Below are 23,056 nucleotides of genomic sequence, written 5' to 3'. Positions count from 1 at the left end.
CTCAACTGGAATTCCATCACCTCCACTAGCTTTGTTCCTAGTAATTCTTTCTAATGCCCACCTGACTTCACATTCCAGGATGTCTGGCTCTAGGTCAGTGATCACACCATCGTGATTATCTGGGTCGTGAAGATTTTTTTTGTACAGTTCTGTGTATTCTTGCCATCTCTTCTTAATATCTTCTGCTTCTGTTAGGTCCATACCATTTCTGTCCTTTATCGAGCCCATATTTGCATGAAATGTTCCTTTAGTATCTCTGATTTTCTTGAAGAGATCTCTAGTCTTTCCCATTCTGTTGTTTTCCTCTATTTCTTTGCATTGATCGCTGAAGAAGACTTTCTTATCTCTTCTTACTATTCTTTGGAACTCTGCATTCAGATGTGGCAAGTAGATGGGAAAACAATGGAAACAATGACACACTTTATTTTTGGGGGCTCCAAAATCACTGCAGATGGTAACTATAGCGAAGAAATTAAAGACGCTTACTCCTTGGAAGAAAAGCTATGACCAACCTAGACAGCATATTAAAAAGCAGAGACATTACTTTGCCAATAAAGGTCCATTTAGTCAAAGCGATTGTTTTTCAGTAGTCATGTATGCATGTGAGAGTTGGACCTTTAAGAAAGCTGAGCGCTAGAGAATTTGTGATTTTGAACTGTGGTGTTGGAGAAGACTCTTGAGAGTCCCTTGGACTGCAAGGAGATCCCAGTCCATCCTAAAGTAGATTGATAATCAACCATACTGTTTTGATTATTGTAGCTTTGTAGTATAAATCTAGGCAGTGTAATTCCTCCAGCTCTGATCTTTTTTCTCAAGATTATTTTATCTATTATGATCTTGTTAACAATTGAATTTTTTTTTCTAGTCCATTGAAAAACGCACTTGGTATTTTGATAAGGATTGCATTGAATCTGTAGATTGCCTTGGGTAGCATGATCATTTTAACAGTATTGATTCTTCCATTCCAAGAACAGAGTATATCTTTTTGTTGTGTCATACTCAGTTACTTGCATCAGCATCTTTAAGAGTTCCTAGAGTTCGTCTTTTGCCTCCTTAGGTAGGTTTATTGCTAGGTTTATCATTCTTTTTGATATGATGGTAAATAGGATTGTTTCTTTAAATTTTTTTGTGATATTTCATTGCTAGTGTATAGAAATGAAACCGATTTCTGTGTTTTAACACATTATTGACGAGGGGATTTTTGCAGAAACTAATACCTGTGACTGGCAATTTGTTATGTAAGTGAATACTTAAATGTCTCTGAATAACGTTAGGGTTACCAAAGACATTTTAATACATCTCTGGGCTTCCCTGGTGGCTCAGATGGTCAAGAATCTGCCCTCAATGCAGTGCAGGAGACCCAGGTTCGATCCCTGGGTTGGGAAGATGTCCTGGAGAAGGGAATGGGCAACCCAATCCATTATTCTTGTCTGGAGAATTCCATGGATAGAGGAGCCTGGCAGGCTATAGTCCATGGGGTCACAAAGAGTCTGACACAACTGAGCAGTTAACGTACACAATGGTCAATAAGGTGTTAATTTTGTACCCTGCAGCTTTACTGACTTCATTGAGCTCTAGTAGTTTATTGGTGGTGTTTTAGGATTTTCTATGTATAGTGTCATGTTGTCTGCAGATGGTGACAAATTTACTTTTTCCTTTTCAATTTGAAATATTTTTATTTCTGTTTCTTCTGATTGCTGTGGCTAGGACTTCCAAAAATGTGTTGAATAAATGTGGCAAGACTGGACATCTTTGTCATTTTCCTGATCTCAGAATGCTTTCAGTTTTTCACTTTTGAGTATCATGTTAACTGTGGGCTCTCACGTTATGTGTTATACTGAGGTATGTTCCCTCTGTGTTTACTCTCTGGAGAATTTTTATCATCAATAGGTGTTGGATTTTGTAAAAAAAAAAAAAAAAAAGTCTGCATCTAATGAAATGATTATATGGTTTTTATCCTTTAATTTGCTAACATGGTATTTCACATTGATTGATTGGAGGATATTGGAAAATTCTTGCATTCCCTGAGTTAAATCCCATTTGACCATGGTGTATGATCCTTTTCATGTATTATTTGGCTCAGTTTACTAGTATCTTGTTGAGGGTTTTTGTATCTATGTGCATCAGTGATACTGGCCTGTAATTTTCTTTTTTGTGGCATCTTTGGTTTTGCTATCAGTGGTGGTGGCTTCCTAGAATGAGTTAAGAAGTGTTTCCTCTGCTATCATTTGGAATAGTTTCTTCTCTAAGTGGTTTGTAGAATTCACCTGTGTAGTCCTCTGGTTCTGGACTTCTTGTTTGTTGAGAGTTTTAAAATTACTGATTCAATTTCAGTACTGGTAACTGGTTTGCCTGTATTTTCTATTTATTCCTGATTCTGTCTTGGGAGAGTATATCTTTCTAAGAATTTGTTCATTTCTTCTAGGTTGTCCATTTTATTGGGTATAGTTGGTTATAGTAGTCTCTTATAAGCCTTTGTATTTCTGTGGTATAACTTTTTCATTTCTCATTTTATTGATTTGGGCCCTCTCCCTTTTTTCTTGATGAGTTTGGCTAAAGGTTATCAATTTTGTTCATCTTTTCAAAGAACCAGCTTTTAGTTTCAGTCATTTTTTATATTGTTTTAGTTTCTATTTCATATATTTCTGCTCTGATTTTTAAAAATGTTATTGCATTTAGAAATATATTCATGTGTACATTCCCTTTATATTTTGAAGATAAATGTTACCACTAGGCTATATTTTATTATTTTGGATTATACATTCATTCATTTAATCAAAACTATTTGGGTACATTATATACATTAGGTACAGCAGTGAGTGCTGGTGAAATAGGAATGAGTGCATATTGGTGTTGATTCAAAAAGAAAAGGTATAGTTCCAAATTGATATAGTGATTTAATGATAAGCTATACATGGGAACTATGGAAATAGGTATCCAGGTATGCATATTTTAAACTGAGACATTATTCTTAGGTTGAAATCTTTGAATGAATGAGTTTTTTAAAGTAATGTTTACTGGTGTATACGTGCTTTAAAAGGTTGTGTTATTGATAGTTTCTACTGTACAGCGAAGTGAATCAATTGTATGTATACATGTATCTCCTCTTTTTGTATTTGCTTCCCTTTTAGGTCACCACATTCCGCTCAGATCTTTGATTTCTTTCCTTCTGTTAACTTTGCGTTTTATTTCTTCTTTCTCTGGTTCCCTCAGATGTAATGTTAACAGTACTTGAGATTTTTCTTGTTTCCTGAGGTGACCTTGTATCACTCAAAACTTCTCTTAACACTACTTTTGCTGTATCCCATAGGTTTTGGTTCATTATTTTTTTTTCTTCATTTGTCTCTAGATATTTTATATCCACTTTAATTTATTCATTGATAGTTTAGTAGCATATTTTTAGCCTTCATATGTTTGTTTTTTAAAATTTTTTCTCATGTGGTTGATATTTAGTCTCATAGCATTGTGGTCAGAGAAGATGCTTGATATGATTTAAATTTTTTAAAATTTACTGAGGCTTGTTTTGTGGCTTAGTAGGTGATCTGTCCTAGAGATTGTTCCCTGTGCACTAGAAAATAATGTGGTTTTCTGCTTTTGAATAGAATGCACGCTCTGTCTCTATATATGTGTTTGTGTGTGTGTGTATAAAATCAGTAAGTCCATTTGGTTTAATGTGTTATTTAAGGCCTATGTTTCCTTATTAATTTTCTGTTGGGATATGTCCACTGACATAAATGGGGTGTTAAAGACCTATCTACTGTTACTGTGTTACTGTCAATTTCTTCTTTTATGTCTGTTAATATTTGCCTTATATATTGAGGTGCTGCCATGTTGGGTGCATTTTCATTCTTGATGAAAGTGAAAGAGGAGAAAGAAAAAGTTGGCTTAAAGCTCAACATTCAGAAAACTAAGATCATGGCATCCAGTCCCATCACTTCATGGCAAATAGATGGGGAAACAGTGCAAACCATAGCTGACTTTATTTTTGGGGGCTCCAAAATCACTGCAGATGATGATTGCAGCCATGAAATGAAAAGACACTTACTCCTTAGAAGGAAAGTTATGACCAACCTAGACAGCATATTAAAAAGCAGAGACATTACTTTGCCAACAAAGTTCCATCTATACAAAGCTATGGTTTTTCCAGTAGTCATGTATGGATGTGAGAGTTGGACTATAAAGAAAGCTGAGTGCTGAAGAATTGATGCTTTTGTACTGTGGTGTTGGAGAAGCCTCTTGAGAGTCCCTTGGATTGCAAGGAGATCCAACCAGTCCATCCTAAAGGAGATCAGTCCTGGGTGTTCATTGGAAGGACCAATGTTGAAACTAAAACTCCAGTACTTGGGCCACCTCATGCGAAGAGCTGACTCATTTGATAAGACCCTGATGCTGGGAAAGATTGAGAGCAGGAGGAGACGGGGACAACAGAGGATGAGATGGTTGGATGACATCACCGACTCACTGGAGATGAGTTTGAGTAAACTCCAGGTGATGGACAGGGACGCCTGGTGTGCTGCAGTCCATGGGGTTGCAAAGAGTTGGACACAACTGAGTGATTGAACTGAACTGATATTGGGTACATCTATTCACAGCTGTTATATCTTGTTGGACTGATCCCTTCATCATTATGTAGTGTCTTTGTCTCTTGTAACAGTCTTAAGTCTGTTTTGCTTGAACCAAATACTGCTGTCTGGCTTACTTGCGACTTCTGTTGCATGGAATACCTTTTTCCATCCCCTCACTTTCATTTAGTATGTGTCTCTAGATCTGAAGTGAGTGTTTTGTAGGTAGCATATTTATGGGTCTTGTTTTTGTATCCATTCAGCCACTCTATTTTTTGGTTGGAGCATTTTGTCTATTTGCATTTATTTAATTACCAATATGTATGTATATATTGCCATTTTGTTAATTGTTTTGGATTTGTTTTTATAGGTATTTTTCCCTTTTGTTCTCTTCTTGTGATTTGAGACTCTCTTTAATCTTGTGGTCAGATTCAGTTTTCTTTCCTGTTTATATATATATATATTATAGATTTTTGGTTTGTGGTTACCATGATGTGTTTGTTCAGCAGTCTGTGTGTTCTTTTTAAATTCTGATTTCTTAATTGCAAATGCATTAAAAAAACCCTGCATTTGTACTCTTCTACACATGATTATTATGTTTTAATATCATATTTTACATTAATTGTTTTATGTACCCCTTGGAGGGATTGGGGGCAGGAGGAGAAGGGGACGAGAGAGGATGAGATGGCTGGATGGCATCACTGACTTGATGGGCGTGAGTCTGAGTGAACTCCTGGAGTTGGTGATGGACAGGGAGGCCTGGCGTGCTGCGATTCATGGGGTCGCAAAGAGTCGGACATGACTGAGTGACTGAACTGATCTGAAAACTGCCTATTGTGGATACAGATGATTATATTACTTCTGTCATTTAACTTCCCTGTTAGCTTTGTATGTGGTTGATTCCATACCATTACTGTATGTTTCCCTTTACCAGTGAGCTTTTTCATTTCATAATTTTTCTTATTTCTAGATATGGTCTTTTTTTGTCTAAAGAATTTCCTTTGATATTTGTTGTAAAGCTGGTTTGGTGGTGCTGAATTCTTTTAGCTTTTGCTTATCTGTAAAGCTTTTGATTTCTCCACCAAAACTGAATGAGAACCTTGCTGAGTGGTCTTGGTTATAGGATTTTTCACTTTCCTCACTTTAAAAATATCATGCTATTCCTTCAGTTTCTACTGAAAGATCAGCTGATAGACTTTTGAGAGTTCTCTTGTATGTTATTTGTTACTTTCCCTTGGTGCTTTTATTTATTTATTTATTTATTTCTGCATCAGTAGATGGTGCTATTTTATTTTATTTTTTTTAAATTTTATTTTATTTTTAAACTTTACAATATTGTATTAGTTTTGCCAAATATCGAAATGAATCCACCACAGGTATACCCTTGGTGCTTTTAATATTCTCTTTTTGTTTTTAATTTTCATCATTTTTGATTATGGTGTGTTTTGGTGTGTTCTCTGGATTTACCCTTTCAAGGACTCTGTGCTTCCTGGACTTGGGTGACTGTTCCTTTCCCAGATTAGGGAAATTTTCAGCTATTATCACTTCAAATTTTTTTTAGGCCCCTTCTCACTCTCTTTTCTCCTTCTGGGACCCCTGTGTTGCAAATAATAGAGTACTTGATGTTGTTCCAGAGGTCTCTTAAACTGACCTCATTTCTTTTCCTTTTTTCTGTTAGCTGGCCATGTATTCCACTACTCTGTCTTCCAGATCACTAATCTATTCTTGTGTATCATTTAGTCTGCTATTTATTCCTTTTGGTATATTTATCATTTCACTTATTATTGTTTGATAAGTTTTCATTTTTATATTTTCTAACTCTTTTAAAAGTTAATTTTATTTACTTATTGGCTGTGCCGGGTCTTTGTTGTGGTGCACAGGCTCTTCTCTGCTCTGCACAGGCTTTCTCCAGTTGCAGTGAGTGGGGGCCACTCTCTAGTTTGGTGTGCAGGCTTCTCATTGCAGTGGCTTCTCTCTCGTTGTGGAGCATGGGCTCGAGGGCACGCAGGCTTCAGTAGTTGGTGGTTCACAGGCTCTATAGCATGGGCTCAGTAGTTTTGGCAAGCTTAGTTGCCCTGTGGCCTGTGGGATCTTAATTCACAGACCAAAGATTAAACCCATGTCTGCTGCATTAGCTTGTGGATTCTTAACCACAGGACCACTAGGGAAGTCCCTGTATCTTCTATCTCTTTATTAAAAAACCACCACAATGTTATAAAGTAATTAGTCTCCAATTAAAATAAATAAAAAACACACCAAACTTCTTGCTCTGTGTATCCATTCACCCCCTGAGTTCTTTGGTTATTTGTGTGATCATTCCTGTGAACTCTTTCTCAGATAGATTGCCTGTCTCCACCTCATTTAGTTGTTCTGGGATTTTGTCTTGTTCCTTCATCTGAAACATTCCTCTGCCACTTCATTTTGTCTAAGTTATTGTTTTTATGTTTATGATAGGTTGGTTATATTTCTCAGCTTTGGAGAAGTGGCCTTATGTAGATGTCCTACACATCCTAGAAGTGCACTCCCCTCTTGTGACCCAAACTGTATGGTTTAGGGGTTCCCCCTAAGAGAGCTGTGTGGGTCCTTCTGTTGTGGCAGGCTCCGTGGGTGGCCCAGCAGGCTTGGTTGTCCTCCAGTGTGGTTGGTGCAAGATGCAGCCTTGTGTGGATGCTGCTGACTGCTGTTTAGTGGGGCCTGGTATAAGGCAACTGGCTGCAGAACTCTAGGCGGTCCTGAAGCTAGTGCTGGCTCAATGATGGGCAAAGTCAGGGTCCCAAAGACTCTGGGGCCATTGCCCACCTACTGGCAGGTGGAGCCGAATTCTGGGATTAGTGTCAGACTGTTGGCTGGAAGAGCTGCTTCCTAAAGTTGTGCTGCAGGGTTCAGGGATCCCAGAGCTTGTTTCAGATCATTGGCTTTGAGGAAGGGGCAGTTTCTGACACAGTTGGGTATGGGATCCAGGGTGTACCGAAGGCTGTACTGGCCTGCTAGTGGGCATAGCCAGGGTCCAGCTGGTCCCAGGGTAGGATCTAGCTTGCTGTTTGCAGGCTTAGTCTGTAGGCTGTGGGATCATAGTTTTCTGCTTCTGGTGTTTGCCCTCTGGTGGGTCAGGCTGGTCTAGAGGCTTGTGTAAGCTTCCTAGTAGGAAGGGCCAGTGCTTGCCCACTGAGGGGTAGAGCTGGGTCTTGGCCCTCTGGTGGGCAGGGCCATGTCTAGGGGCATGTCTAGAGGTGTCTGTGGGCTCAGGAAAACTTTAAGTGGCCTATCTGCTGGTGGGTGGGATTGGTCCCCTCTCAGTTATTTGGCCTGAGGCATCCCAACACTGGTACCTACAGGCTGTTGGGTGTGACTCACTCTTAGCATTAACAAGCCAAGATGGCAGCCACCAGCATCAGTGTTCATGTGTTTGAATATTTCCCAATATGTGTGCCACCAGTGTGTATGTCCCTAGGGTGAGCTGCAGCCACCCCCTGCTCCTCCTGGAGACTCTCCAAGACCAGGGGGTAGGTCTGGCTCATGCTCCTATCAAATTACACTTTTACCCTTAGTCCTAGTGTGCGTGGGAGTTTATATGTGCCCTTTAATAAGAGTGATGTCTCTGTTTCCCCTAATCCTGTGGGGCTCCTGCAATTGAGCCCTGCTGGCCTTCAAAGCCAGATGGTCTTGGGGGTCTTCCAAGTCCTGGACCCCTTGGCTGGGCAGCCTGACATGGGGCTCAGAACTCTCGCTCCTGTGGAAGAGCCTCTGTAATACAACTACTCTCCAGTTTGTGGTTCACCCGCCCAGCGAGTATTGGAGTTGATTGTATCATGAGTTCTCTCTTCCTCGCTTTGGTTCATTCTTTATGTTTTTAGTTGTAGAAGATCTGTTCTGATAGGTTCCAGTCTTTTTCATCACTGGTTGTTCTGTAGATGTGATTTTTGGTATGCTTGTGAGAAGAGGTGAGCTCAGGATCTTTCTACTCTGCCATATGGGTACTCTCTGGTGGGCTCAGCTGCTCAGTCATGTCCAACTCTTTACAACCCCCAAAACTGTAGCCCACCAGGTTCCTCTGTCCATGGGATTTTCCTGGCAAGAGTATTGGAGTGGGTTGCCAGTTCCTCCTTCAGGGGATCTTCCCAACCCAGGGATTGAACCCATGTCTCCTGCATTAGCAGGCAGATTCTTTACCACTGTGCCATCTGGGAAGTTCTCTCTCAGGCACATATATGTAAATGAGTGTAATATCATCTTTTTGTATTGATCTTTTTATCATTGTGTAGGGTCCTTTTTTTCTGTATAGCCTTTGTTTTAAAGTCTTTTTTGTCTGATATGAATATTTCTGCTCCTGCTTTCTTATTGTTTCCATTTGCATGAGATGTCTTTTTCCATCCCCTCACTTTCAATCTGTGCATGTCTTTTGCCCTGACGTGGGTCTCTTGTAGTCAGTATATTCTAGGTTTTTGTTTAATTATCCAGTCTGCCTTTCTGTGTCTTCTGATGGGAACATTTAGTCTGTTAGCATTTAAAGTAACTGTTGATCTGTTTTTATTGCCATGTTAGACCTCATTTTCCAGTTGATTCTGTATTTTTTCTTTTTCCTTTTATGGTTTGATGATTTTCTTTATTATGCCTGAGTTCATATCTTACTGGTTTTGGTAAGTCTGTTGTATGTCTTTGAAATGTGGTTACCTTGGTTTTCAAGTATGTTATCCCATGACTATATTTATTTGCTATAGATGAACAGTCATGTACACTCAAACACATTCTAAAAGATCTCCATTTTTCTTACTTTTCTCTCCCCATTTTGATTCTGATGTCCTATTTTATATCTTACTGTATATCCTTTTTTCTGTTTATTATAGTTATAATTGATTTCACAGAATTTTTTGATTTTTTAAAATTTATGAACTGGGTTATGTAAGTACTCGAGTTCTTTTATATATTTGCCTTTCCTATTGTGATTTTCCCCTTTCTTATACATTCTTGCTTTTCTACTTAGAAAAGACCTTTTAATTTCCTTATAAGATAGGTTTATTATTGCTGTATTTTTTTAGTTTTTTCTTGTCTGAGAAATTCTTTCTCTCGTATTCTAAATGATCTTGCTGGGTAGAGGATCCTAGGTTGCAGGTTTTTCCCTTTCAGGACTGTGAAAATATCTTGCCATTCCCTTCTGGCCTGCAAAGTTTTCTGTAGAGAAATTAGCTGATAGCCTTATAGGGCCTCCCTGTAATTGCCTTTCTTTCCCTCTTTCTGCCTTTAGAATCCTCTTTTAACTTCGGCCATTTTAAGTGATGTGTCTTGGTGTGTGTCTATTTGGGACCCTCTTTGCTTCCCGTACCTGGATATCTGTTTCCTTCTTTAGCTTTGGGAGGTTTCAGCCATAATTTCTTCAAATACATTTTTATCCCCATTTTCTTCTTCTTCTTCTGGAATTCCTGTTATGTGTAGGTTAGATGCTTTATATTACCCTGTAGATCTCATGTGTTGCTTCCATTTTTTTTTTCTCTCTTTTCCGACTGTTCTGGTTGAGTGACTTCTGTCACTCTGTCTTTTAAATCACTTATTCTTCTGCAGTTTTTAGTTTGCTATTTATTGCCGTAGGCTGGGTTTTTATCTTGGCAGTTAAGTTGTCTGATTTTGATTGATTCTTCTTTATGGTTTCTAGTTCCTTGTTACAGTGATCTGCACTTCTGTCAGTCATCATTCTTAGTTACTTTAGCACTAAAAAATACTTAATTTTGGCTGTACTGGGTCTTCATTGCTGTGTGCAGGTTTTCTCTAGTTGGGGCAGGTAGGGACTACTCTTCAGTTGGGATGTGTGGTTTTCTTACTGTGATGGTTCATTTGTTGCGGAGCGTGGGCTCTAGGGCATGAGTGTTTCAGTAGTCGCAGCATGCAGGCTTTAGAGTACAGGCTCAGAAGTTGTGGAACATGGGCTTAGCTGCCCCTTGGCATGTGAAGTCTTCCAGGAGCAGGGATTGAACTTGTGTTCCTTGCACTGGCAGGTAGATTCTTCATCACTGCATGTATGTTCAGTCGTTTACATCGTGTCTGACTCTTTGTAACCCTATGAACTGTAGCCAACCAGGCTGCTCTGTCCATGGGTTTCTTCAGGTAAGAATACTGAAGTGGGTTACCATGCCTTCCTCCAGGGGATCTTCCAACCCTGGGATCTAACCCATATCTCCTGCATCTCTTGCGTTGCGAGTGGACTCTATATTCACTGAGCCATACTGGACAACCAGAAAAGTCCTCCTTTTGCATTTTTATTACCTCACCGCTTTTTTGGACTTTGGGTCTGGTAGACCGGCAAGATCTATTTAATTGTTCTTTCAGGGGATTTCTCTTATTCTTTTTTTTTTTCTTTTGTGGCACTGCATGTCTTGTGGGATCTTAGTTCTCTGACCAGAGATTGAACCCAGGCCCCAGCAGTGAAAGTTCCAAGTCCTAACCACTGGACCACTGGGAAATTCCCTCTCTTGTTCTTTTAAATGGGAGTAGTTTCTGTACTTTTAAACTTTACTTACATTTCTTTGGCTCTGTGAATTTAGGAGAAATAGTTATCTACTGTGGTTTTGAAAAGCTGTTTATATGTTGGAGTGTCTCTGTGTAGGCTGTGTTGAGTCCCGTATTTTTGGTGTTCGAGGTGTATTTGGTATGGATACCTGCCACATCTTTTCCCAGGGTGTGCTGGCAGTTGTCCCCTTGACTGAGGGAGTATGTTTGGTGTCTTGGTGACCAGAGCCTGCACTGGATGTGGGCTTAGGCCCCCCTTTGGCTCTGTGGTTGTCACAGTCCTGGTGGGGCAGGGTCTGCTCCCCTTTCGTTGGCTTAGAGACTCCCAGTTTGATTCCAAACTGCAATGTGAAGTAGGTGGGGCTGGAATCCTCCCTCTAGGCGAGGAGTTCCTCCCTAGGAACGTGAAACGTGCGATTCTGTGACACTACCCATAACCAGAGTACACACCCACAGAATCACACTTGTCTCTGCTGTGGGAGCACTGATAATTGGCTCATGCACCAGCTCCTCCTGATTTCAGCATGTGCATGTTTTCAAAGCCCAAGCTAAAGTCTGCCAAGGTTATGAGCTCTCAGAGCTCACTGAAGCTGTCCCCCGTTTTGGGAGCACCAACAGGCTGCTCAGATGTCAGTGTGTGCATGCTCTTAAGATCTGGCACGGCCAGAGCTGTGAGCATGACAGTGAGTCTTCTATGATTGACCTGTGACCCACCCTTCACATTGACATTGGGGCTTCTGTGGTGGACCAGGGCTCCATCGCATGTGCACTCCAGTTGCAGCTTAGTCCACACTCCAGGCCCTCTGAACTGTCTCTGCACAGCCAAACCAAGTTCTCTCCTGTTGTCTGTGCACTGAAGCCTGTTTCATCACCAAGCTGCTTTGCACCAGTAGGTCTGCCTCTTGGGCTGGTAAGTACAGCAGGGTGGCAGCCGTTAGTGCTGGCACCTCTCTATCCTGCTTGGCAGCAAACCAGCCCATGCACACTCCTCTCTGGCCGATTCCAGGCCCCTGCAGCTCCATCCCAGCTACCAGAGGAGGCTCCCAGGGTGAACCTTTCCTCTTTCACGGCTCTTTCCCAGTGTGTAGGTTCTGTTTTGATTCCCTTGTTGTTGTTGTTGTTGTTTTTTTCCTTTAGTCGTATCTGGTCATGTGGGGCTCTTTCTTGCAGCTTTGGTTGTTCGAGATCTTCTTCCAGCTTTCAGTTGGTATTCTGTGAGAATTGTTGTAGATGTAAGTTTTTCCCCACTCTGCTCAGCTTGCAGGATCTTAGTTCCGCACCCTCTGTGGTGGAAGCACAGAGTCTTAACCGCTGGATCACGAGGGAAGTCCCTGTAAAGGTATTTTTGATGTATTGTGGGGTGAGGTAAGCGCCACATCCTTCTACTCTACCATCTTGGTTTCCTAAAACTCCTTCTTTAAAGCTGATGCCATAGTGTTGAACTCTATGCTCACAGGGCAGTGAGTGAGTGTTTTGTTCAGTTGTGAATCACTACAGTTAACCTTTGCAAATACGTTGACAAGGATTAAGTGACAATCAGTTACTTTTGTGCTCAGGACAGGAGTGACTCAAGTCCTGGCAATGACTGTGCATCCCTTGGGACAACACGGCCAGAGTTATCTGTATGTCTATAGGCCTGTTGCACTGGATGATCAGAAAGGAAAATTTATGAGACAGTGAAGTATGAGGCTGATTGTACCAGGGATTTGTTCCTTTATTGCTTTTCTTCAGGAGACTACCTGCCCTGAGCAGTCTCTGGTCAGATACAAAAGGAGTAATTAAAGAAAGGGAGCTAGCATTTGACCTCAGTGCCTGAGACATTACCACAGGTCCACAGAAACTGCTTGCCTTCTCTGTCGAAGGGTTTTCTAGATTTATCAAAATTTCCACACAAAAATTCAGAAATGGCTAAAAAACATACTACAGTTCAGTGTCTGGTAATGGGGAAGCAAGCCTCTCATATAGGAAATGGGAGCCTATCAAGATGGGAATCAGGTACATAATAATCTCCTGACCTAGAAGTGACTGTAGCATGTATCCACTAAAAGGCAACTGTAAATGAGTATTTGGAGAAGGCAATGGCACCCCACTCCAGGACTCTTGCTTGTGAAATCCCATGGACGGAGGAGCCTGGTAGGCTACAGTCCATGGGGTCTCGAAGAGTAGGACATGACTGAGCGACTTCACTTTCACTTTTCACTTTCATGCATTGGAGAAGGAAATGGCATCCCCCTCCAGTATGCTTGCCTGGAGAATCCCAGGGGCAGGAGCCTGGTGGGCCGCCGCCTATGGGGTTGCACAGAATCGGACATGACTGACGTGACTTAGCAGCAGCAGCAGCAGCAAGTATTTCCCAGGCAGCATAGGATTTTAATTACTGTTATCTGAGTTTAGTGAATTTTTTACAGGGGCACTTGCCAATGCATTGTGTGTTATAAAACAGTATTGCTTCTGAGGACATAGGAGAGACTGAGAAACATTCCTCAGGCATTGACCACAGGAAAGATGAGGCAAAAAGAGCAAAAGAGAACAAATGAAAGAAAGAGGAGAGACAGAGACAGACAGATAATGAGAGGTAGAAAAACAAAGACAGACAAAAACTGGTAGAATGAGACAATTAGAGACAAAAGCCAAATAGAGAAAGTGGCAAAATTGATGGGAAGAAGATAGAGAGAGGGTGTGGCCACAAGCTCACTCTGACTTTCAGAAAGCAACCATTTCTCCTAAGTGATGGGTATTTGTGTACCATCAAGACGGCTAAAGGAGAAGTGATTATTTTCTTTGATTGCAGATTATGTATTTTCTGAAATTCTGTACTGTTACTAATAGATAAAAGCATTATTATTCTTTACATACATACACTACTATCTTTGAATCAGATATTTCCATTGGGGATAGATGGGCCATTTTGGGTTTTCACTAGTGTGTTCCCTTGTTTGACCAATTGTGCATCATTGCAAAAGATCTTTGAAAATATATTTCTAAGCATTGATGGGTTCCCTGTTTGTGCTTAGGATTTGTTTCAAAATCAGTAAAGAAGAAATCTTAAGGCAGAGCCCGTTGGTGTCCATGAAAACCCCAATAAGAGAAGGGCAATTGCATCATCATCAAAAGCCTCAGATTTGGAATCAAAGAAAGTACCCAGCATTTCCAAATGCATTGCCTCAGAGGATCTCCTGGAGATAGAATCACCTCTGAATATGAATGATAAATGTGTGGCAAAGAATGCTTAGGAGAGAAACCAATGATAATCTAATTCTTGCCCTGTTAGAGCTCCCGATAACCCTCCTGACAACCCTCCTGGTTGTAGGGTGCAATGATGCATGGCCAGAAAGTTTTTGACTCTTGTCCCGAAGCTGCCAAGAAGTCAGAATTCCTCTCCTCCACCACCTTGGCAGTTTTATCCTAGGGCTCCTGAGCTAGGGTTGTTGAGTGGGTACTTTTGAGCACTCAGTGGGGAGAAGGGTGGTGAGGAAAAAATACTTACGTATGTATATACATATATGTGTATAAGATAAATTATATAAATGATACTATGTATTATATGTAAATAATGCTGTACTACATGTAAATATACTATATACTTTATATAATACATACTGTATATAAATGTAATATATACTGTATGTAAATGATACTATATTTCATGCATCCTACGCACTGTATGTGCACTTGGCCTAAATTTCTTCTCTTTTTTAATTTATTTTCCTTCAGAATGCTTCCCAAAGGGACCAGGAGAAAGGGGACATTCATCTTTCTATCTCAAACAAGTATCCCTGTGCAAGTTTTCAAGAAGAACCAGTTTCCTGGCATTGCAACTAGGGAAGAATTGGCTTGTCAAACAGGAATTTCAGATTCTCAAGTCTAGGTAAGTTCTCAATGGGAGCAACATGATTTGTCCCATGTGAGGGGTTATTAAACTCTGGGGTAATACTGGATACATGTAGGCTTTAGGGGGGTTATCCTGCTGATTGAAGGCAAAGCTGTGGGTTTTAGAGTCCTGGCATTGCAAGTGAGAGTCCTTCCAAGGTAAGAATTCCCAAATCATATTGGCAGCAGTGCATACCATGTGCAGAATGGCAGGACAAAAGCGGGAGGAGGAGGCGTTGCTCTCTGTAGTCAATACCTTAAATGCTGTTGAAGCTCAACAGTGCTGTTACATTGCCTGAGAAGCATCTTGGTTATCACAGTGGGAGCACTGAACTGTGTGTGGCAGCATGTTGTCTGCATTGTGTTTGGGGTTTTCAAGGTCATTGAACTCGTGCAGAGCCTGCCCTCTTAAAGGGATTTGTTGTTCAGTTGCTCAGTGTGCAACTCTTTGCAACCCGACAGCAGCACTCCAGGCTTCCCTGTCCTTCACCACCTCCTGCTGCTTGCTCAAACTCATGTCCATTGAGTCGGTGATGTCATCCAACCATCTCATCCTCTGTCGTTCCTTCTTTTTGTTTTAAATTAATTAATTAATTTTAATTGGAGGCTAATTACTTTACAATATTGTAGTGGTTTTTGCTGTACATTGACATGAATCAGCCATGGGTGTACATGTGTTCCCCATCCTGAACCCCACCTCCCATCTCCCTCCCCATCCCATCCCTCAGGGTCATCTCAGTGCACCAGCCCTGAGCACCCTGTCCCATGCATCAAACCTGGACTGGCAATCTGTTTCACATATGATAATATACATGTTTCAGTGCTATTCTCTCAAATCATCCCACCCTTGCCTTCTCCCACAGAGTCCAAAAGACTGTTCTATACATCTGTGTCTCTTGCTGTCTCGCATATAGGGTCATCATTACCATCTTTCTACATTCCATATATATGCATTAGTATACTGTATTGATGTTTTTCTTTCTGACTTCACTCTGTATAATAGGCTCCAGTTTCATCTACCTCATTAGAACTGATTCAAATGCATTCTTTTTAATGGCTGAGTAATATTCCATTGTGTATGTGTACCACAGCTTTCTTATCCATTCGTCTGCCGATGGACATCTAGGTTGCTTCCATATCCTGGCTATTGTAAACAGTGCTGCGATGAACATTGGGGTACATGTCTCTTTCAGTTCTGGTTTCCTTGGTGTGTATGCCCAGCAGTGGGATTGCTGGGTCATATGACAGTTCTATTTCCAGTTTTTTAAGGACTCTCCACACTGTTCTCCATAGTGGCTATACTAGTTTGCATTCCCACCAACAGTGTAAGAGGGTTCCCTTTTCTCCACACCCTCTTCAGCATTTATTGTTTGTAGACTTTTTGATAGCAGCCATTCTAACTGACGTGAGATGGTACCTCATTGTGGTTTTGATTTGCATTTCTCTGATAATGAGTGATACTGAGCATCTTTTCATGTGTTTGTTAGCCATCTGTGTGTCTTCTTTGGAGAAATACAAAGAAGAAATAACTGTTTAGTTCTTTGGCCAGTTTTTTGATTGGGTCGTTTATTTTTCTGGAATTGAGCTGCATGAGCTGTATATTTTTGAGATTAATTTTTTATATTTTTTGAGATTTTTGAGATTAATTCTTTGTCAGTTGCTTTGTTTCCTGTTATTTTATCCCATTCTGAAGGCTGTCTTTTCACCTTTACTTATAGTTTCCTTCTTTGTGAAAAAGCTTTTAATTAAGTCCCATTTGTTTATTTTTGCTTTTATTTCCATTACTCTGGGAGGTGGGTCATAGAGGATCCTGCTGTGATCTGCCCCTTCTCCTGCCATCAGTCTTTCCCAGGATCAGGGTCTTTTCTACTGAGTCGGCTCTTTGCATCAGATGGCAAAAGTATTGGAGCTTCAGCTTCAGTCCTTCCAATGAATATTCAGGACTGATTTCCTTTAGGATTGACTGGTTTGATCTAGTTGTGTTCTAAGGGCCTCTCAAGAGTCTTCTCCAACAGCACAGTTCAAAGGCATCAGTTTTTCAGGGCTCAGTCTTCTTTTTAAGGGGGATCACTACAAATTATTGACTTATTTTTGTTTCCTTTGACAATGGTTGTGACACTTCAGTATTCATCTAGTAGTGACTACCTTACTGAACTCACTCTTAAATTTTAATAATTTTTCTTTGGGATTTCAATACCATACACAATAACAAATTTTATCTTCTGTTTTGCCTTTTTTTTTTTTTTTTTTGCTTAACATGTTAGCTAGAATTTCCAGAGATGCTGAGTAATGATGGTGATTCTGGGAATTAAGGCAAGTTTCTGGCTTCAGTGCAAAGATCTCTAATGTTTCAGAGTTATGTGCAATGCTCATTAGTAGGATGACCTACTAATTTAATATTTAATATTTCTAAATTAAATTTCTCACTTTTCAAAATGTACAAGATGTTTTTAGAGATGCTTTAGATAGCCTACTTCTCTTTTAGAAAACTTTAAATATGTATGAGTAATCTTTCATTTTTCAACAAATTCTCCAAGTATACAGAGGACTAGCCATGCCTGCAGGATCAGTTACAAGTCAAGGAAGAAATCTGGCCTTATTTAATGAACAGTCTTCTTTTTGGTCCAACTATTATATCCATACATGACTATTGGAAAAACCATAGCTTTGACTAAATGGACCATTGTAGGTAATGTCTGCTTTTTAATATGCTGTATAGGTTTGTTTTAGGTTTTCTTTCAAGGAGCAAGTATTTTTTAATTTCATGGCTGCAGTCACCATCTGCAGTGATTTTGGAGCCCACAAAAATAAAGTCTGTCACTGTTTCCATTTTCCCCCATCTATTTGCCATGAAGTGATGGGACCAGATACCATGATCTTAGTTTTGTCAGTGTTGAGTTTTAAGCCAGCTTTTTCACTCTCTGTTTTCACTTTCACTAAGAGCCTCTTTAGTTCCTCTTTGCTTTCTGCCATAAGGGTAGTATCATCTGCATATCTGAGGTTATTGATATTTCTCCCAGAAATCTTAATTCCAGCTTATGCTTCATCCCACCTGACATTTCTCATGATGTACTCTTCATAGCAGTTAAATAAGCAGGGTGACAGTATGTAACCTTGACGTACTCCTTTCGCAATTTGGAACCAGTCTGTTGTTCCATGTCCGGTTCTAACTGTTGCTTCTTGACCTGCATACCTGTTTCCCAGGAGGTAAGTAGGGTGGTCCAGTATCCCATCTATTTTAGAATTTTCCAGTTTGCTGTGATCCACACAGTCAAAGGTTTTAGCGTAATCAGTGAAGCAGAAGCAGATGTTTATCTGGAATTCTCTTGCTTTTTTCTGTGATCAAATTGTTGGCAATTTGATCTCTGGTTCCTTTGCCTTTTCTATACCCAGCTTGAACATCTGAATGTTCACAGTTCACTTACTGTTGAAGCCTGGCTTGGAGAATTTTGAGCATTACTTTACTAGCATGTGAGATGAGTGCAATTGTGTGGTAGTTTGAGCATTCTTTGGCATTGCCTCTCTTTGGGACTGGAATGAAAACTGACCTTTTCCAGTCCTGTGGCCACTGCTGAGTTTTCCAAATTTGCTGGCATATTGAGTGCAGCATTTTCACAGCATCATCTTTTAGGATTTGAAATAGCTCAACTGGAATTCTATCACTTCCACTAGCTTTGTTCATAGTGATGCTTCCTAAGGCTTACTTGACCTCACATTCCAGGATGTCTGGCTCTAAATGAACGATCACACCATCATGGTTATCTAGGTCATGAAGATCTCTTTTATATAGTTCTTCTTAAAGGGATACCTTAATGATTTGGTGTCTTCCCTATTATCCTCAGTTGGAAGGAGGGACTGTTGCCCCTAGATGAGAACTGTTGTACTCTGTACATTATTGACATAGTGTTTTTGAGAATCAGGAGTCAAGAAGCAGGTCCATGGGCATATGGAGACAGTCTCTGAAAGACTCACATTTGAATCAGGACCTGTATCTGTGCTTCAAGTGGCTTACATCTGTTCACCATGGGTCGGGAGGAACCTCAACCTAATTAGCAGAGCCTCTTTATTGATTTAGTCTAGAAAGTTGGGGGCTGAATCTAGACCCAGGTGATTTTCATCTGGACTCGATACCTGCTGGGTCCTGGACCTCTGTCCATAAGAGATGGGCTGGTGAACATACTCAGTGGACATGGGGACTGGATCCATGTATTTTAACTTATGCCAAACCAGGAAAGGCATTGGATCAAAGAAAGGTGATTTTTCATTTGGACCCTAGGCACTGACAAACGCAGGAATGTTTGGAGCAATGCTGAGGCCCTCGAGCCTAGTGTGTAAGAAAGTGAAGGTGAATCTCTGGCTATTCCCTAGAGGACTCCTAAGGGGGCTGATCTGAAGGCATCCATTTTCAGAAGAGAGGGCAGTACAGGTGCTGGGCAGTGTGTGAAGGGCCTGACATTCTGGCCAGTCAGTGGGGGATCTGCTGGAAGCCAAGTGTCTGGTGTTGACCTGATGTGCCCGTCATTTCCAAGGACTAGTTTGCAGATCTAGATCAAATTCCCCTGATTAGGCCTAACCAAAAATGCCCTCTACCTGACAGACTGGGTCAAATTGATTTGGAATATGTTACTTCTGATGTGCATACCTCCCTTCTTCCCTAGATGTGGTTTTGGAACCGAAGAGCTTGGCACCTGGAGCAGAGCAGAGGTGGGCCTGTGAAGGTCCTGGCACGTGCATATGTGCTCAGCTGTGTCCAGCTCTTTGTGACCCCATTGACTACAGCCCGCCAAGCTCCTCAGTCCATGGAATTTTTCAGGCAGGAATACTGGAGTGGGTTGCCATTTCCTGCTCCAGGGGATCTCTTCATTCCAGTGATCAAACTCAAGTCTCCTGTGTCTCCTGCATGGGCAGGTGGATTCTTTACCACTGAGCCACCTGAGAAGCCCAAAGTTCTTGGCAGAAGGCCCCAATGCCAGGCTAGATCTGACTGTTCTTGGAAACAAAAGCCCACAGTAGCTCTCATCAATTGCCTCCTGCCAATTTGCTTTAGAGCATCCAATCTTTTGCCACAGCAGCTCCTTTTTTATTCCCCATGTTGTTCCTTGTGTGCCCTCTGCGGGCTGGTCATTGAGGTCCATGGTGGTGCAGCCTACCCAAGCTGTGCAAGGAAGAGAAAACTCTAAACCTCTTGGAACAGTTCCAAGTCACTCCTCAGCAGGACCAAATCTGGGAGTGGGTCTCCACCTACTCACACAGCTCTCTGGCCTCCATCCCAAGGAACATACCAGGAGAGCAACTTGCAGACTGGCTTGAAAGCACTCCCCCTCCAAGACTCTCCTCAGCCTGACCTTGATAGTCCTTAGCCACACTTGTAGGATTTGGCTTGGCCGTGCTTATCCCAAGCCACGGAACAGGGGACCCAAGTTGTAATCTGCAGATGGGAGTCTCGGGAAAGAAAGATTCTGCAGCCTGCACGCGCTGAGCCACATGTCCGGCAGTAGCAGGCACTCTCAAGTGAAAAGGACGTCCCCTTTGCTGGACCAACACCAGCACTCAGCACTTGGAAGCTTATCAAGCCTTTTAGATGAACTCTTGTCAGCCAAAGACATTTAAGAAAAGGTACAACCCTTCCTGAATGTGGATGCATGGGAACAGAAGCCACCAGAAACTCCAGAAGCAGCCTTCAGCAAAGAAAAATTTCAGGCTCTTATTGACATGCTGCCAAGCTGACCAAGGTCTCAGACTTAGGAGGAAGAAAGAAACTTTCTCCTGACCCTCTTTCAGACCTTCTTTCTTGGGATACAGGGCCATCGTGATAGAAAAAAAGGAATAAGCAACACTTAGTGTTTGGGAAACACATGTAGGCAAGAAGACCCATCCTTGACTTGAAAGCCTGAAAGGCTTGTTTCCCCTTTGTCCTGTTGCCTCCTTGAGTGTTTCCCAGCTCCACCTGGATTCTGAGGAAGCTTGGACACCAGGAGAGGCAGCCTTCCTGAAGTGTTAGTGAAATCTCACATTGTAATGACAAATGTGGCCCAGCTCTTCTGTCTGCACCATCCCTGAACTGGAACCATAACAAGAAGATGAGATATAAGAAGGAGTTGTTCACATGTGTTACTTTTCTGGCAAGATTGGAAGGCACATCTGAAATGTGCTTGGTGTATAGAAGAGGAGGGAATGTGATGTGACTTGAACACTCAGGTCTAGGAACGTGAGCTCTTTTCATGGTGGTGAATGTCAGATCTGGCAACTGGAAGCAACTTAAGCCTCTAACTAGTAATGAGTGCTTCAGAGCTTCAGTCCTTAATACACTGGAGACTTCGCATATTATTTTCCCCTGGAGCATTTTCAATATAAAAAAAAATGGCAGGAGAAGGTACAATAACATCTCCAACCCATTACTCTGGAAAGGCTGGGAACCTCACTTTCCTTTGCTTTAGCATGTTTGAATGTATGGGCCTGCATACGTACCTGGAATTTTTCGTTATGGATTTAAAAAAAAAGTCTGTATTCTGACTCTTTGTGGTCTTCCTTCAACAGACCCTGCTCCCTTCCTTTGAAAAGGATACATAGGATTTTCAAGTTGTATGTGACATTCCATTGATTCCACAAGTGTATCTTTGAATTCACTGTGACGTCTTTGTTGTGTTTTGGTTCATTCATACTGCTCTGTCCCATCTTTCCAGTTCTCCTTATTGGTAATTACGTATACATCTACCTCTATTTTCATTTGACAGGAAGACTGTTAGGTGGCTACACATGGTGAGACTGTTAGGTGCCTCTGGAAAAGGGTCTGAGTGTGGTAGCCTCATGACAAATGGGGCTTGAGATTTGGAATGGGACTCCTTGTGGAAAGGATTGTGTATTTCAATATAGTGGGAGGAAGACTACATCAAGGGTGGCGAGAAACACTCAGATCCTGTGTTGGCAGGACTTCTGCAGGCTGTAGATAGAGCAAAGGGCTATTGTTTAACCCCTTTTGGGTCCAGTGACACCCACATAGTCATCTGATGGCCTGTGCAGAAGTAAATCTGCATGCTCTTGGGATACCCTGGATGCTGTGCACATCAAAGCCTCTGCTCTGGGACTTCGCTGGTGGTCCAGTGGTTGGGACTGCATGCTTCCACTGCAGGGAGCCTGGATTTGATCCCTGGTTGGGGAACTAAGATCCCATGAGCTGCATGGTGAAGCCAAAATATAAAAGCCTCTGCTCTGACAAGCAGCCTACCACTTGAGTTGTCCAGTTGGGAGGTGGTGGAGGTCTGGCAGTCAGTGCTTTGGCAAGAGAAACCATCTAATCAGAAGTTTCAGGAAAGTTTATCAACAAAAACGTCCACCTTCTTGAGACAAGACTGTCCTGATCCACAAGATGGTCTCATCACTTCCCAATCTCTGGCACCTGAGGACGAAGGACTAGAATCTGGATGTCTTCAAGACATTCTCCTGAGACTTGAAGACAGCTTCTGGTCCTGTTGGCAGCAATCCACAGGTACCACCTGATAACCATCTTTAGAGTGGGCAGAAAATCAAACACACACAAAAAGGAAAGCAGCCAGAATGACCATTTGGCCTCTGGAGCCATGATTAAGACATAGATCCTGGACCAGCTTGGGGGTTTTATGCCTTCACAAATGCTATAGTTGAGGCCCTCCTTCTGCAAAGGAAGTTATTGTGCTCATGCCTGAAGCTTTCTACTCAAGTAACTCCTTGTGCTGTAAGTAAATAAGTCCTAGATGCATTTGAGGGTGGAGAGCAACCTACTGTTTGGGAAGAGTCATGTGCTTCCACAAAACATATGTTTAGTTAAAATAATGGTGTTTTGCCAATGGTGTTTTTGTTGGGCATTCTGCCAGATGTACAGCAAAACAAGCACACTCACATCAGCATTATTTTAACTAATTAACTTTAATTAAGAGCCGGTGCAATTATTTGCATTCCAAATTCTAAATAGTCTTAATTTTCTTCATCTTAGTCCATATTTTTGAGTTTCATAAACCTGAGTGGCAAAAGAATATACTAAAGTTGGTAATATGTATGTGTTTTAATTTTTGAATCGCCAGGAGTTCAAACTGAATTGAAATGTTGGCATGGTAGTATTTTTCATCCAAATCATTCCTTTCAAACACAGC

General features: G+C 41.4%; 1 long non-coding RNA gene across 3 annotated transcripts in view; it reads left to right on the top strand.

The window, feature by feature from the left end:
- The window catches only part of LOC109553817 (uncharacterized), a 103,611-nt gene that overhangs the window by 14,280 nt on the left and 66,275 nt on the right, over nucleotides 1–23,056 (top strand). For all 3 annotated transcript variants that reach the window (XR_011564625.1, XR_002180102.2, XR_011564626.1), the window contains exons 2-3: nucleotides 14,775–14,928; nucleotides 19,589–22,641. This is a non-coding gene — a long non-coding RNA (uncharacterized lncRNA). The remainder of the gene's footprint in view (nucleotides 1–14,774; nucleotides 14,929–19,588; nucleotides 22,642–23,056) is intronic.

This window comes from Bos indicus, chromosome 28 (genome assembly GCF_029378745.1).
Source record: "Bos indicus isolate NIAB-ARS_2022 breed Sahiwal x Tharparkar chromosome 28, NIAB-ARS_B.indTharparkar_mat_pri_1.0, whole genome shotgun sequence".
NCBI lineage: Eukaryota > Metazoa > Chordata > Mammalia > Artiodactyla > Bovidae > Bos > Bos indicus.
Note: the sequence above shows the minus strand (reverse complement) of the source record. Positions and strands in the feature narration are given on the sequence as shown.